This window comes from Saccopteryx leptura, chromosome X (genome assembly GCF_036850995.1).
Source record: "Saccopteryx leptura isolate mSacLep1 chromosome X, mSacLep1_pri_phased_curated, whole genome shotgun sequence".
In the NCBI taxonomy this organism is placed as follows: domain Eukaryota; kingdom Metazoa; phylum Chordata; class Mammalia; order Chiroptera; family Emballonuridae; genus Saccopteryx; species Saccopteryx leptura.
The window spans coordinates 2738062-2754789 of NC_089516.1; positions in this window are offsets into that span (position 1 = coordinate 2738062).

The window sequence follows — 16728 nt, forward strand, 5'->3', positions numbered from 1 at the left end:
TGCCAAATGGCGCATCAGGATGCCAAAAGCTATGAGCGACAGGGATGACCCAGAAACGCAGATGAATAAATAAATATGGTGACGTGAAGATGAAGGGGTTCCAGCCTGAGCTGGCTGTCCGATGGACGCTCAACACCAGCCGCCATGGAGCACGGATGATGGGTCCCGGTCAGGGTGGAATGCAGAGAAATGTGACTAAATCAGCGGTTCTCAACCTGTGGGTCGCGACCCCGGCAGGGTCGCCTAAAGCCGTAGGAAAATACATAATGCATATCACAGGGGTCCCCAAACTTTTTACACAGGGGGCCAGCTCACTGTCCCTCAGACCATTGGAGGGCCGGACTATAAGAAAAACTATGAACAAATCCCTATGCACACTGCACAGATCTTATTTTAAAGTAAAAGAACAAAACAGGAACAAATGCAATATTTAAAATAAAGAACAAGTAAATTTAAATCAACAAACTGACCAGTATTTCAATGGGGACTATGCTCCTCTCACTGACCACCAATGAAAGAGGTGCCCCTTCCTGAAGTGCGGCGGGGGCCGGATAAATGGCCTCAGGGGGCCGCATGCAGTCCGCGGGCCATAGTTTGGGGACCCCTGGCATATCAGGTATTTACATTCTGAATCATAACTAACTGTAGCAAAATTACAGTTATGAAGCAGCCACCAAAATTATTTTTTGGTTTGGGGTCACTGCAAATACATGAGGAACTGTATTGCGGGGTCAGGGCATTAAGAAAGGTTGAGAACCACTGGACTAAATGGTCACGGAGTGAAGCTCTCTGGGACACCAGGAAATGTCCTGCCTGCCTGCAGAAGTCACCTCTCGCCGTGGAGTGTGGTCAAGACGGGCAGTTTCGAACGGCCAGCTACGGGGATAGGAAAACGCAGGACACAGAACGGGAGGCGTGTCCAGAGACGGTCACTGTGATGCCTGGGTGTCCTGCTGCTGACGCCGGTGACGGAGGGGAGCCTCCCTCCCCCCCCCCCCACAAAGCGTCAGGGACTTGGGGAGGGCGCTGAGCTGTTCCACCGGGCGGCACGCGGAGAAGGTCTGCCTGGGTTCTCTGTCCGTCTGTGGCTCGTAAACCCACAGGCACTGGGGGCGGGGGAGCTTGAGAGCATTCTTCCCACAGCTCTTTCCACCAGAAGAGGGTGTCTGTGACTGGGTGTGTGGGCGCTCAGTGTGGACGATCCTGGTTCGGGATGGTGTCCGCCGGGGACGGGCAGGGCGAGAGCCGCAGTTGAATCTGATCAGGTGGCCGGGAGGGGGCTCGGGGCGGTCCCTGCGTCCGTCTCAGAGGTGGGAGTCCTGGCCGGTGGAAAACACAGGTCTGGGCTTCCAGAAGGACATCCTCCACCCCCTGGGGAGCTCCCTGCAGCCCCCCCCCCTTTCCTGGGGGCACGTGAACTCGATGAACTTGAACAATACCTCGTGTTTCCTGAGCAGCTCCTGTTTCAGACTCCGCGCCTCTTACTTTACGATGTTCTTATCGATGGCAGGTGACATTCAGCTTTATTCTGTATCCATTTCAGGCATCCAGCTGAGTGGTTCAGGCATGTCAACAACCGTCTGGGGCCCCCACCCGGGTTTCACACATTGCGGTGACGGCAATAAAAGGACAGCGTGTGGGTTCCTCGGAGGGTCTCTCCCATCCGGAGAGGCCAAGGCTGTGTGTCCTGCGCTGTTTTCCGGTGAGTGAAGAAAGACCCAGAGACTCCGGGTGGGGACGGACCCTCCTGGACAAAGGGCTCTGTGTTGGAAGCCAGAATAGACCCCAAAGTCGTCCTTTACGTTCTCAATAAGCAGATAAAATTGTTTTGCTTATTTCTCTATCTCCTTCTCTGTTAAAAAATAAAATAATGGCCTTGGCCGGTTGGCTCAGTGGTAGAGCGTCAGCCTGGCGTGCGGAAGTCCCGGGTTCGATTCCCGGCCAGGGCGAAACGCCCATCTGCTTCTCCACCCCTCCCCCTCTCCTTCCTCTCTGTCTCTCTCTTCCCCTCCCGCAGCCAAGGCTCCATTGGAGCAAAGTTGGCCCGGGCACTGGGGATGGCTCTGTGGCCTCTGCCCCAGGCACTAGAATGGCTCTGGATGCAACAGAGCAACGCCCCAGATGGGCAGAGCATCGCCCCCTGGTGGGCATGCCGGGTGGATCCTGGTCGGGCGCATGCGGGAGTCTGTCTGACTGCCTCCCCGTTTCCAGCTTCAGAAAAATACAAAAATAAATAAATAAATAAATAAATAAATAAATAAAATAAAATTCTGCATTCTCTCAGAGAATTTTCAGGACCAAGGAAGATTTATTAAAGCACAGCGAACCTCAAACCACGGTAACTATGAGGTGTTATATTAGTTTGAACTTACAGGGGATTCTTTTCTTTTCTTTTCTTTTTTTGTTTAATTTACATTAGAAAATGTGTCTCATGAAAGAACCAGGACTGGAACTTCTCCAGAACACTGTTAATTCCGGCGGATTAATTCCACCCGCATGAAGAAAAGGGAATGCTAAGAAACCCTGATCTATAAACCTGATTTTTTAGGGCTCCTTAGGTAGCTATCCCGTTGGGCTGGAGATATCATCCTGGAATACACACGTAGTTTCTCGTAAGGCGGGCAATGGTGAGTCAGAGTCACATAAGAGAAGGTCAGAGCCACTCGGGGCGAGAAACAATGTAACACCATGAACAATGTAACACCCTTCCTTCCTTCCTTCCTTCCTTCCTTCCTTCCTTCCTTCCTTCCTTCCTTCCTACCAGAAAACAATGTAACACCCTTCCTTCCTTCCTTCCTTCCTTCCTTCCTTCCTTCCTTCCTTCCTTCCTTCCTTCCTTCCTTCCTTCTTTCCTTCCTACCAGAAAACAATGTAACACCATGAACAATGTAACACCCTTCCTTCCTTCCTTCCTTCCTTCCTTCCTTCCTTCCTTCCTTCCTTCCTTCCTTCCTTCCTTCCTTCCTTCCTTCCTCCTTCCTTCCTTCCTAGAAAACAATGTAACCAGAAAACAATGTATTTGGGGGTGGGGGCTCCGGGAATGGGTATTTCTATCACTCAGAGTGTCCTGGTCTAGGGCGATGTGTCCAAAGGTGTATTTGCTAGAACAGGCGTTTTTCAGAGTTACCTGAGGTAAAAGGTTCTATGACCAAATACGTTTGGAAAACACTGTATGTCATCACAGCTCACAACGCGGTGCATACATCTCATTTAGTAAGATCCCCTCCACCATCCTAATTCAGCTATGAAATTGGGCAAATTAAAAGGTGAAAACCCCTGCCTGACCTGTGGTGGCGCAGTGGATAAAACGTCGACCTGGAAATGCTGAGGTCGCTGGTTCGAAACCCTGGGCTTGCCTGGTCAAGGCACATATGGGAGTTGATGCTTCCAGCTCCTCCCCCCTGTCTCTCTCTCTTCTCTCTCTCCTTCTCTCTCTCTCTCTCTCTCTCCCTCTCTCTCCTCTCTAAAATGAATAAATAAAATAAAAAACATAAATAATGAGTATTAAAAAAAAGAAGAAGAGAGAGAGAGAGAGATAGAACAAGTATTTTGCCTGACCTGTGGTAGCGCAGTGGATAAAGTGTCGACCTGGAAATGCTGAGGTCGCCGGTTCAAAACCCTGCTTGCTTGGTCAAGGCACATATGGGAGTTGATGTTTCCAGCTCCTCCCCCCTTCTCTCTCTCTCTCTCTCCTCTCTCTCTCTCTGTCTCTCCCTCTCCTCTGTAAAATGAATAAATAAAAAAAAATTAAAAAAAATATTAAAAAAAAATGCCTGACCTGTGGTGGCACAGTGGATAAAGCATTGACCTGGAAATGCTGAGGTTGCCGGTTCGAAACCCTGGGCTTGCCTGGTCAAGGCACATATGGGAGTTGATGCTTCCAGCTCCTCCCCCCGTCTCTCTCTTCTCTCTCTCTCTTTCTCTCTCTCCCTCTTTCTCTCCTCTCTAAAATGAATAAATAAAAAATTTAAAAAAGGAAAAAAAAAGAAAAACTGAACATTTCCTGCTTTTCTCAGGAATAAGGATTGTTTTGTTTTTTTAATTTTTACGTAATACTATGTAACTGGATGTTTTGGTTGTATCTACCCCACGAGCACCGAGGGCAACATTTCACACAGCGACATCACTGGAGAAGCCACTTGCAGCCGTTCCGGTGACAACAGGTATTTGAACTCGCTGTCTTCTTCCCTCCGTGGCTCAGTGCCGGCATCCACCTGGGCCACAGGAGAGCGTGACGGGGTTTCCGTGGAGATCGGAATGTGGCTTTGTGACTTCGCACAGTGAACTGTACCTCGTGTCCAAGGGTGACCTGTGCGGTAGAAGCACGCTTACATGCTTCTTTGCTCTCTCCGAGCACCATTCCAAATGTTCATTTTCTGATGTACAGTGTGTCCGTAAAGTCATGGTGCACTTTTGACCGGTCACAGGAAAGCAACAAAAGACGATAGAAATGTGAAATCTGCACCAAATAAAAGGAAAACTCTCCCAGTTTCATACCTTTTCAGTGCAGTTCCATGTGGGCTCATGCACAGATTTTTTAGGGCTCCTTAGGTAGCTATCCCGTATAGCCTCTACAGCAGGGGTCCCCAAACTACGGCCCCCTGAGGCCATTCATCCGGCCCCCGCTGCACTTCCGGAAGGGGCACCTCTTTCATTGGTGGTCAGTGAGAGGAGTATATTGACCATCTCATTAGCCAAAAGCAGGCCCATAGTTCCCATTGAAATACTGGTCAGTTTGTTGATTTAAATTTACTTGTTCTTTATTTTAAATATTGTATTTGTTACTGTTTTGTTTTTTTACTTTAAAATAAGATATGTGCAGTGTGCATAGGGATTTTTTTTATAGTTTTTTTTATAGTCCGGCCCTCCAACAGTCTGAGGGACAGTGAACTGGCCCCCTGTGTAAAAAATTTGGGGACCCCTGCTCTACAGACTCGTCACTGACGGATAGCCTACCAGAACGGGGTTTCTCCACCAAACTGCCGGTTTCCTTCAACTGCTTATCCCACCAAGTCATGTTATTCCTATGTGGTGGCGCTTCGTTATAAACGCGCAGATATTCACGTTGCACTTTGGTCACGGAAGGAAGGAAGGAAGGGAGGGAGGAAGGAAGGAAGGAAGGAAGGAAGACGCCGCTCCAGCCCAGACCCGTGTGGTGAGGTTTCCGGTCCAGCGCGCGCACGCACCACCACCCATGGGATTCGTGTGAGGTTCACGGTTTTCTCCGTGCCGACACGTGGTTGGCACCTGCGATCATATGCTTAAACAGAAGGAACAGACTGTGAAAATACTGACAGCCTTCTAACCGTCTCCCAAAATTAGAGCGCCACAGAGGGCAGACGATGAATAATTCACGCCACCCACTAGATCCAGCTGAGGCTTCACGGAACACATCGGGGCGTGCCTGCGGGAGAAGCAGCCCCCCCCCCCCCCGACGAACAGGAATGTTGGCCGTGACTCAGGGAGAAAGGCCACGCTTCCATTCCTTCAAACATATTTTTTGGGTGACTTGAAAAAGACGCTTCAAAACTAACATGAGATTATATGTCAACTGTCACTGAAAAAAAAAATTATTTTAAATAAACCTTTAAAAAGATGTCAATGCGTTAGATTATTTCAATGTCTTTTTCTTTAAAATTACAGTGAAAGTAGTTGCTTGCGTACATTGATTTCCATTTGGGGACATTAAAACAATTATACCACTGCCCTGGCCGGGTAGCTCAGTGGGTTAGAGCACTGTCCAGATGCAGAGAGGTTGCCGGTTCGATCCCCAGTCAGGGCACAGACAGAAACAACTCAATATTCCTGTGTCTCTCTCTTCCCCTTCCTCTCTCACTAAATCAATCAATAAAAATTAAAAAAATATATCAAACAAATGCACCTCTATAATAAAAATGCATTATGTTTAACCTGAGGTCAAAGCAGCGAACATGAAGAAAATCATTTTGAGTCAGGGGACGATGGATTCTGACCGTCAACGGCACAGGGGACTATGCAATAGAGACACATTTTAAAAAAATATATGGTAGCACGTTTTCCTTCCCTCCCATGCACGTATGTTTCTCGGTATTCTCTACTGAAGGTTAAGAACTGAACATTTCACATTTCTGTCCCCCCGACCTCAGGGTACATTTAAATTAAGTGGGCCTCCGGCTATCGTATTTATTTTAATCCTCTGAGCTGCTCCTCAGCCGTCCGGCTGGGATATAGCGTCAGAAGACGGAGAAATTAATCTCACTCAGCAGATGCGTTTTCTCACGCTCAGGACGACGGGTCAGGTCTGGAAGCCGTCTAGCAGCCTGGAAAGACTTTTTCTTAGGGAACCGTCCAAATTCTTCTGGCCCCGCTCAGTTTCAAATTCTGAGGACCGGATGGCGATGTCACGTCAGAGAGAATTTTAGAGTCAGGAGAGCAAGACTTGCCTGACCGGGATGTTCGAACAGACCCGTGTCTTAGGGCAGAGTTTGCTGGAAGAGGGAACCTCTGTCACAAGGATTCTTCAGTGGAGTTGGGAGGGTGAGCTCTCCGCAGAGGGGGGCAGGACGGCAGGATGGGGTCCAGGTGGGAGGAGCCAGGGTTGGCGTGGACGTCACCTGACCCCACCACAGGGACGTCTGCAGCGTGACCTGCACCTCCCAGTGGGTACTGCTTCCTTGGTCCACCCGGGAGGTTGCTATCACAGACTTCCACAGTTTGATAGTGTATGAAAATCACAGACATTGCTCTCTCTAAATTCTCAAGGCCAAGGCCAAGGTCAAAGAGCCAACAGAACCTGACCAGGCGGTGGCGCAGTGGATAGAGCGTTGGACTGGGTTGCGGAGGACCCAGGTTCGAGACCCTGAGGTCGCCGGCTTGAGCCTGGGCTCATCTGGTTGGAGCAAAAGCTCACCAGCTTGGACCCAAAGTTGCTGGCTCGAGCAAGGGGTCACTCAATCTGCTGTAGCCCCACGGTCAAGGCATATATGAGAAAGCCATCAATGAATAACTAAGGTGCCACAATGAAAAAACTAATGACTGCTTCTCATCTCTCTCCGTTCCTGTCTGTCTGTCCCTATCTATCCCTCTCTCTGACTCTCTCTCTCTGTCCCTGTAAAAATAAATAAATAAATAAACAAAGAGCCAACAGATTCAAGTCTCTGTTGAAGGTCCACTTTCCACAGCGCCCCCGTCTGATGGGAGAGGCAACGGAGCTGCACGGGGCCTGTTTAATAAGGGCACTAATCCAGCTCATGAAGGCACCACCCTCCTGATGGCATCACTTTCCAATTGTCACCATCATCCCGCAGGGGGTTGGGGCTTGGTGTCAGCCTATGAATTTCGGGGGGAATGGTCACATTCAGTTTATAAAACCTACCCAAGGGGGGAAAGGGACCAGCCCTCTGAAGTATAGGATCGGCCTGCCGTTGGCTGTAGGCAGCCCATGCTGATGGGCTTTAACCCCCACACGGAAAGGGTATTCATGAAGTATCTGAATGGCAAAGAAAAATGGTCATAAGGCACGTTAAGAAAACCAGAGAGAGGCCCTGGCTGGTTGGCTCAGCGGTAGAGCGTCTGCCTGGCGTGCGGGGGACCCGGGTTCGATTCCCGGCCAGGGCACACAGGAGAAGCGCCCATCTGTTTCTCCACCCCTCCCCCTCTCCTTCCTCTCTGTCTCTCTCTTCCCCTCCCACAGCCAAGGCTCCATTGGAGCAAAGTTTGCCCAGGCGCTGAGGATGGCTCTGTGGCCTTTGCCTCAGGTGCTAGAATGGCTCTGGTTGCAACAGAGCGACGCCCCAGATGGGCAGAGCATCGCCCCTGGTGGGCATGCCGGGTGGATCCCGGTCGGGCGCATGTGGGAGTCTGTCTGACTGCCTCCCCGTTTCCAGCTTCAGAAACACACACACACACACACACACACACACACACACACACACAAAAGAAAACCAGAGAGAATCTACAACAGCCATCGACTCCCCCTAGGCCAATTGTAACCGTGCCCCCAAATGGGCTGAACTTAGACGAGAGAGAGAGAGAGAGAGAAAGAGAGAGAGAGAGTGAGAGAGAGAAACAGGAACATGGGTCTGTTCCTGTATGTGCCCCGACCGGGGATCGAACCAGCAACCTCTGTGCTTCGGGACACTGCTGTAACCAACTGAGTTATCTGGCCAGGGCATGTCTTTATTTTCTGTCAGAAGCACAACCTGTCCTAAGCTGCCTCTTATGACAAAGAAAACAAGATGCAAAAAGTATGAACAGGATTTGACCACTAACGTCGACCCACCTTTCAGCCGACTCATGACTCTCGTGCACAAAGCAGATTATCCATTTGTCTCCAGAGCGGAACAGGGCAGCATAAAAAGTTGCCTATATGGAGCCCTGGCTGGTTGGCTCAGTGGTAGAGCATCAGTCCGGTGTGTGGAAGTCCTAGGTTCCATTCCTGGCCAGGGCACACAGGAGAAGCGCCCATCTGCTTCTCCACCCCTCCCCCTCTCCTTCCTCTCTGTCTCTCTCTTCTCCTCCCGCAGCCAAGGCTCCAATGGAGCAAAGTTGGCTCAGGCACTGAGGATGGCTCTGTGGCCTCTGCCTCAGGCGCTAGAATGGCTCTGGTTGCAAAAGAGCAACGTCCCAGATGGGCAGAGCGTCACCCCCTGGTGGGTGTGCCGGGTGGATCCCAGTTGGGCACATGCGGGAGTCTGTCTCTCTGCCTCCCCGCTTCTAACCTTGGAAAAATACAAAATACAAGGAAGTTGCCTATATGGCTTATTTACTTCCAGTATCGTTATAGGTTTGATCTAGAGTTGATTCACTCGATGGTTTTCTTCAACCATGTGTGGACAGCGCTCTAGTTAAGATAAACCCTTCCAAGAGAATATGTCGACCTTACGTCTCAGGAGGCATCCTGTCTGCATATTGTAACCCGTACGTTGAGGTGAGCATCTCGGCGTAGGGATTGGTGTCTGCTGGATGTAGGAAGGAAAACAGCCCAGAATTCATTACTGACATTCCGTCCCCCCAAGATGTACAGCATCACAGTATTGGATTCGATTACCCGGTTCCGTTGCGCACGGAGCAGAGGCAACACCTAACAGACATTTTTATTTCAGCTGTTTCTACCGTAATCACCGTGGTCCTATAGAGGTAGGCGGGGAGGGAGGGAAGGGGGAAGAAAATCAATGAAGCCGAATGAAGTATATTTCCTCTGTCTTTACATTTCGCGGGAGCATTTCATCTGGGAATCCTTCTGTCGAAAATGCAGGTGGTTGTAAAAGTGTGTGAAGAGCTTCCTCTCAGTGTGGCTTGCATCCCGTTCCTTGGAACAGCTCTTGTCCTCTCCGATGACGACGGAACGGCTCGGGTCTCACCGGGAACAAGCAGGGTCATACAGAAATAGGGTGCCCGTGTACGGACACGTAGTGAGTGACCCCTAGACCCAAAGCCGCCTCGGAGAGATAGGTAAAGAAGACCGACCCTGTCTTCTGTTCATTCCACATTCTTGTCAAAGAGTTCAGCGTCTGCCTGAGACTCCTGGACGCAGATAAAGTGACGTGATTACGGGGAGAGTCGGTTGTGGCGGTGGGGACAGGGGGGAGGGGGTACAGAGGGACAGATAGACGAGCACAGAAAACGATTTGACCTCGAGGGATGGACACGCCACACAAGGCGCAGTTCAGATGCCGTAGAAATGTTCACCCGAAACCTATGTGGTCTTATTGATCAGTGTCACCCTGTTAAGTTCAATTTTCTAAATAATAATAATAATAATAATAATATATAAAGAATTCAATGCTCTAGGCCAGTGGTTCTCAACCTTTCTTTCTTTTTTTTTTTGTTTTTTTCTGAAGCTGGAAACAGGGAGAGACAGTCAGACAGACTCCCGCATGCGCCCGACCAGGAACCACCCGGCACGCCCACCAGGGGCGACGCTCTGCCCACCAGGGGGCGATGCTCTGCCCCTCCGGGGTGTCGCTCTGCCGGGACCAGAGCCACTCTAGCGCCTGGGGCAGAGGCCAAGGAGCCAGCCCCAGCGCCCGGGCCATCTTTGCTCCAATGGAGCCTTGGCTGCAGGAGGGGAAGAGAGAGACAGAGAGGAAGGGGAAGTGGAGAAGCAAATGGGCGCTTCTCCTATGTGCCCTGGCCGGGAATTGAACCCGGGTCCCCCGCACGCCAGGCCGATGCTCTACTGCTGAGCCAACCGTCCAGGGCTCAACCTTTCTAATGCTGTGACCCCGCCATACAGTTCCTCATGTTGCGGTGACCCCAAACCAAAAAATAATTTTGGTGGCTACTTCCTCACTGTAATTTCGCTACAGTTATGATTCGGAATGTAAATACCTGATATGCATTATGTCTTTTCCGATGGCTTTAGGCGACCCCACCAGGGTCGCGACCCACAGGTGGAAACCGCTGCTCTAGGCAAATCTCTATCATACAGGAAAAACAGGCGATACCTTTGAGTGGACACACCGAATTGGCTATTTCCTATTTGACGCGTCCGCCCTGGTCCACCGTTCTCTGACGGGTGCTAGAAACTGTCCACGTGGTCGACACGCAGAACATCAGTCAATAGAGAAGTGAAGCATTCTGTCCACGGGGACAGAATCCCAGAGGCTGGTGTTAGTGTCCTACGGGGCGTTGCTTTGTCCTCCCAGCCTCTGAAATTAGAGGGGGTGGGGTGAGCCATGCAGACCACAAGCTACACCGCTGAGCGGCCGCTGTCCACCCATGTGGCATATTGCTGCAGGTTCTGTGGCGATGGCCATCGGAAGCCAAGTTCGCGGTGGACAGGGCATGCCCACCCGTGAGTTAACCCTGCGTGGCGCTGTCCGTGACTGGCCTGGGACACCGGGGAGTCCAGCCTCATGTTGTCCACTGCACCCCCGTCATCACTCTGGCTTGGACGCTTGCACGTCACCGTGTCCCTGTCATTTATGGGGAGAAGGGTGGCCGACACGGAGGTCGTTCAGTCCGTTCCAAGCCACACCAGGGGCTTCGGTTCAGACGGATGAAAAGCGTGTGTCCCCTGAGACTCCTGCTTCTAAGGGTTCTGAGCCCTGGGGTGCTGTGACTGACCCAACCTTGTGTCCTAAGGGGCTGCCATTGTCTTCAGCCTTGTGGCTTCGCTACCAGAACGTGAAACAGAAATACCTCAACCACGGTGAGCAATGCTGCAATGAACCTGGGGCTGCATGCATCTTTACGTACCCATGTTTTCAGGGGTCCCCAAACTTTTTACACAGGGGGCCAGTTCACTGTCCCTCAGACCATTGGAGGGCCAGACTATAAAAAAAACTATGAACAAATCCCTATGCACACTGCACAGATCTTATTTTAAAGTAAGAAAACAAAATGGGAACAAATACAATATTTAAAAGAAAGAACAAGTAAATTTAAATCAACAAACTGACCAGTATGTCAATGGGAACTGTGCTCCTCTCACTGACCACCAATGAAAGAGGTGCCTCTTCCGGAAGTGCGGAGGGGGGCCGGATAAACGGCCTCAGGGGGCCGCATGTGGCCCGCGGGTCGTAGTTTCGGGACGCCTGTTAGAGTTTTGGGGGTAGATACCCAGTTAGAGGGATTTCTGGGTCCTAAGGTAGCTCTCTTCTTAATTTTCTGAGGAATCACCGTATTTCCTTCCATAGTGGTTGCACTACTTTACATTCCCACCAACAGTGTGGATGAGGGTTCCTTTTTCTCCGACAGCCTCTCCAACACTTGTTGTTAACATAACCAAGTGTCAAAATGATCTGGAGGTGTTTTCTCTGAAGCTATGAACCCTCATTGATTAATGTCACCCTGTTAAAATTAATCGTCTAAAGGAAATAAAAAAAACACAAAACCTTGACCATGATCATAAAAGGATCTTTTTTTCTTTTTTCTTTTTTTGTATTTTTCTGAAGTTGGAAACGGGGAGGCAGTCAGACAGACTCCCGCATGTGCCCGACCGGGATCCACCTAGCACGCCCACCAGGGGGTGATGGTCTGCCCATCTGGGGTGTTGCTCTGTTGCAACCAGAGCCATTCTAGCACCTGAGACAGAGGCCATGGAGCCATCCTCAGCGCCTGGGCCAACTTTGCTTCAATGGAGCCTTGGCTGTGGGAGGGGAAGAGAGAGACAGAGAGGAAGGAGAGGGGGAGGGGTGGAGAAGCAGATGGGCGCTTCTCCTGTGTGCCCTGGCCGGGAATCGAACCCAGGACTCCTGCACGCCAGGCCGACGCTCTACCACTGAGCCAAAGGGGATCTTATTTTTGTAAGGTTCATGGGCACACAGGGTGGACAAAGCCAGAAACACTTTATAGAAGCTCAGAGGAAGGTGCCCTGTATTTTGACTACGGGTTATGAATCGCGGCTGGGATGGGAAGACCTTTGATTGGTCTTCAAGGGGTGGGGTGAGCCCAGGAGGTGGGCGGAGGGGGAGGCGAAGGTTTCCAGGTCCAGGTCCTGTTGAAAGTCGATGACATTGGACGTGACGCAGCCTCCTCTCCAGACCCTGAGCGTCCTGGCTGGGAAACACAGAGGACGTGAGGAAGAAGGGAAGGAAAGGTGTGTGAGGTTGATGAGGTGTGACAGGGGAGGGTGATGCCCCTTAAGAGTCAGACGCCACGCTGGCTCCGCCAGCCACCCTCACGGAGGTCAACGGAACACAGAAAAGGGGGAAAAAATGCCTGACCTGTGGTGGCGCAGTGGATAAAGCGTCGACCTGGAAATGCTGAGGTCGCCGGTTCGAAACCCTGGGCTTGCCTGGTCAAGGCACATATGGGAGTTGATGCTTCCAGCTCCTCCCCCCTGTCTCTCTGTCTCTTTCTCTCCCTCTCTCTCTCCTCTCTAAAATGAATAAATAAAATAAAAATTAAAAAAGAAAAGAAAAGTGGGTAAATGACAACTGTTCTTGAACATGGCCGTGGAGAGAAGCCCCCGTGTTGTAGACGATCAAGAACCTTGGCCATTACCCGTCATCGCTGTAAGAGAAGGGAGTACCAGCAAGGCTTCTGAACATGGTCGGCGGCACGGATCCTGCCGATGTCTTCAGTGAATGATGCCACGTCCTCGCGGGGAAGACCCCAGCTGCACACAGGGAGACCCACCCACCGCGGAGACTTGGAACCCACGCGGCTCACGGACGCAGGCTGGGACGAGGAGAGTGAGTTCTGGGGAGGCAGTTCCTTGAGGGGGGACGTTCCCTGTTCACCATGGAGACACGGGGGAGGTTCACGGGCGGCAGGGAAGGGGTAAGATCGTCTTCAAGGGGCCCCCACGCCCCTGGCGGAGATGGAGGCACTGTCACTACTGAGCAGACAGCTGGAGGATGGCGTCTCTGGAGGTCAGACGCTCGGATCGGACAACCGAGGTCCTCTCCGCGGGGCTGCTGGGATGTGTGTTCCACTCTAAGATCGCCGCCTGAGCACGCTGCACGATGCCCAGCGACCAGGGTGGTGGCTCAGAGACATGGCCGGGGTCACCGAGGCCCCGAGCGCCCCGGGACCCAGGGCTCCTGACAAACAAGAGCGGCCTCGGAGACGTAGTGGTCAGACGGAGGGGCATCGTCGGACACGCTGATTCTCAAGGGGGTTGTGAGGCCTGACACCGGGGACCAGAGAGCAGTGGTGGGTGATCGCCCCCCAGGGAAAGGGAGTCAGAACGCCGGCTTTGCCAACGGTGCAGCAGAATCGGACGCACACGTCCTTTTCTGTTTTAATTTATTGATTTTACAGAGAGAGAGGAGGGGAGAGCGAGAGAGAGATGGAGAGAGAGAGAGAGAGAGGGAAAGAAGGAGAGAGAGGGAGAGAGAGGGAGAGGGAGAGAGGGAGAGAGGGAGAGAGAGGGAGGGAGAGAGAGGGAGAGAGAGGGAGAGAGAGGATGAGAGGAAGAGAGAGAGGGAGAGAGAGAGGGAGAGAGAGAGGGGGGAGAGAGGGAGAGAGAGGGAGAGGGAGAGGGAGAGAGAGAGAGGAAGAGAGGAAGAGAGAGAGGGAGAGAGGGAGAGAGAGAGGGAGAGAGAGGGAGGGAGAGAGAGGGAGAGAGAGAGGATGAGAGGAAGAGAGAGAGGGAGAGAGAGAGAGGGACAGAGAGAGGGAGAGGGAGAGGGAGAGAGAGAGAGAGAGGAAGAGAGGAAGAGAGAGAGGGAGAGAGGGAGAGAGAGGAAGAGGGAGAGAGGGAGAGAGAGGGAGAGAGAGAGAGAGGGAGAGGGAGAGAGGGAGAGAGAGGGAGAGGGAGAGAGAGAGGGAGAGAGGGAGAGAGAGAGAGGAAGAGAGGAAGAGAGAGAGGGAGAGAGGGAGAGAGAGAGAGGAAGAGAGAGAAGGAGAGAGGGAGAGAGGGTTAGAGAGACAGGGGGAGAGAGAGATGTGTTGCTCCACTCACTTAGGCATGCATTGGTTGATTCTTGTGTGTGCCCTGACCCGAGGGAGGTCTTAAGTGGACGGGCACCTGTCCTCTTTAGCTTGGCTAATTGTCCTGGGAAGAAGCAGAAGGCCATGGACTGTCAGCTTGGCACGGCATAGAGCCCGCGTCGCAGACAGCCCACCGTGCGGTTACAATGTGAAATCAGCGGCAGGGGGCACACCCGGAAATGGACACGGCTCTGGTCCAACGGCGTGTGTTCACAGACGGGCTGAGGGCCAGGGCGGGAGAACCGTCGACGCCGAGGCCGTGAACTCAGTGCACCGCTGAGTCTCATTCTAATCACAGTCATAGTGACCGTGATAATAATGATAGAAGACTTGCAACAGAAGAGAAGGGTGTCCCTGTGGGCTCTGACACACTCACCACTGTTGGAAGAAGACATCTTTCCGCCAGGCAGACACGTCCGTGCTTGTCCGTTATGGGTAGAACTACTGGCTCTGATCACATGAGAACGTCTACGCCTCACGGGACAAGTCACCACGATGCCGGTGAGTGACAGCAGGAGATACAATGTGTCCGTAAAGTTATGATGCACTTTTCACCGGTCACAGGAAAGCAACAAAAGACGGTAGAAATGTGAAATCTGCACCAAATAAAAGGAAAACTCTCCCAGTTTCATACCTATTCAGTGCAGTTTGATGTGGGCTCACGCACAGATTTTTTTTTTTTTTTTCTGAAGCTGAAAACAGGGAGAGACAGTCAGACAGACTCCCACATGCGCCCGACCAGGATCCACCCGGCACGCCCACCAGGGGCGATGCTCTGCCCACCAGGGGGTGATGCTCTGCCCCTCTGGGGCATCACTCTGCGCGACCAGAGCCACTCTAGCGCCTGGGGCAGAGGCCAAGGAGCCATACCCAGCGCCCGGGCCATCTTTGCTCCAATGGAGCCTTGGCTGCGGGAGGGGAAGAGAGAGACAGAGAGGAAGGAGGGGGGAGGGGTGGAGAAGCAGATGGGCACTTCTCCTGTGTGCCCTGGCTGGGAATCGAACCCAGGTCCCCCGCATGCCAGGCCGACGCTCTACCGATGAGCCAACCGCCCAGGGCACGCACAGATTTTTTAGGGCTCCTTAGGTAGCTATCCCGTATAGCCTCTACAGACTCGTCACTGACTGATGGCCTACCAGAACGGAGTCTCTCCACCAAACTGCCGGTTTCCTTCAACTGCTTATCCCACCGAGTCATGTTATTCCTATGTGGTGGCGCTTCGTGATAAACGCGCCGACATTCACGTTGCACTTTGGTCACGGATTCGAATTGAGCGAGCCACGGAACACACTGAACTTTCCTCTGTACCGTCCACATCTCGACTGGCATGGCCGTGGGCTGCTCCGCTGTATACACGGTGTGACGTCATCATCTGCGCATGCGCACATGCTGCCACATCATCCTACAGAAAGAAACTGGGAGGGTTTTCCTTTTATTTGGTGCGGATTTCACATTTCTATCGTCTTTTGTTGCTTTCCTATGACTGGTCAAAAGTGCACCATGACTTTACGGACACACTGTATTCCTGTGCTCAGATCAGACATCAGAGACACAAAGGTCCAAGAGAACGGACTAATATAAAAAAACATATTGATACGTTTTTGTTTTTGTTTTTTTGCTAATGCAGTCACTTCCTCCACCTGGTCCCCCGACGACCCTCTCCTCTGACAGCTGTCTGTCCGTTCCCTGGGTCCTCGCCTCTGTTTCTGTTCAGTTCCTCTGTTTCTTGTGTTCATGAGACCCCACAGGGCTGCTGGGATCATTCCAGCAATCACACCCCTCCCCACCCCCCAGCTCTCCAGAGGGAGTGTTCCCCCAGCTCAGGGCACAGTGGAAAACCCTTTCCTATACATCCCGTCCTGACAACATCTCTGTCCCCTTGTCCTTCCTGCACCCTAACCCATCCCAGCAACGGAGGCTTGGTCTTCTGCTCCTGTGAAGTTCCTTCTCTAGGGCCCGAGGACAGACTATTTGTCATTCTAACTGCCTCAGTGTCATGTGCCACCTGTCTCTCCCTGGCCGGCTTCTTCCACTCAGCACAGTGTTCTCCAGGTCCAGAGAGACACGGACGGACACCGGGGTGGTGGACTCAACTCATCAAAGGGGGACGGGGTGGTGGAGGTGGGGGAGGGAGACAGGGGGACAGACAGGCATGGAAAGAGACTTGCTTGGGGCACAGGGCGCCGGATGGCATGTGCAGACCATGTTCTATTGTACACTGAACACCCGTATCGTTTGGCAAAACCAATGTCGTTCCCATCCACTGGAAATTCAGAAACGAAAAGAACAGCAGCATTGAGAGGAACAGGGAATCTGGACTGTGACTTCTGGACAGAAAGTTCCGGTGACCACTGTGGAAATATT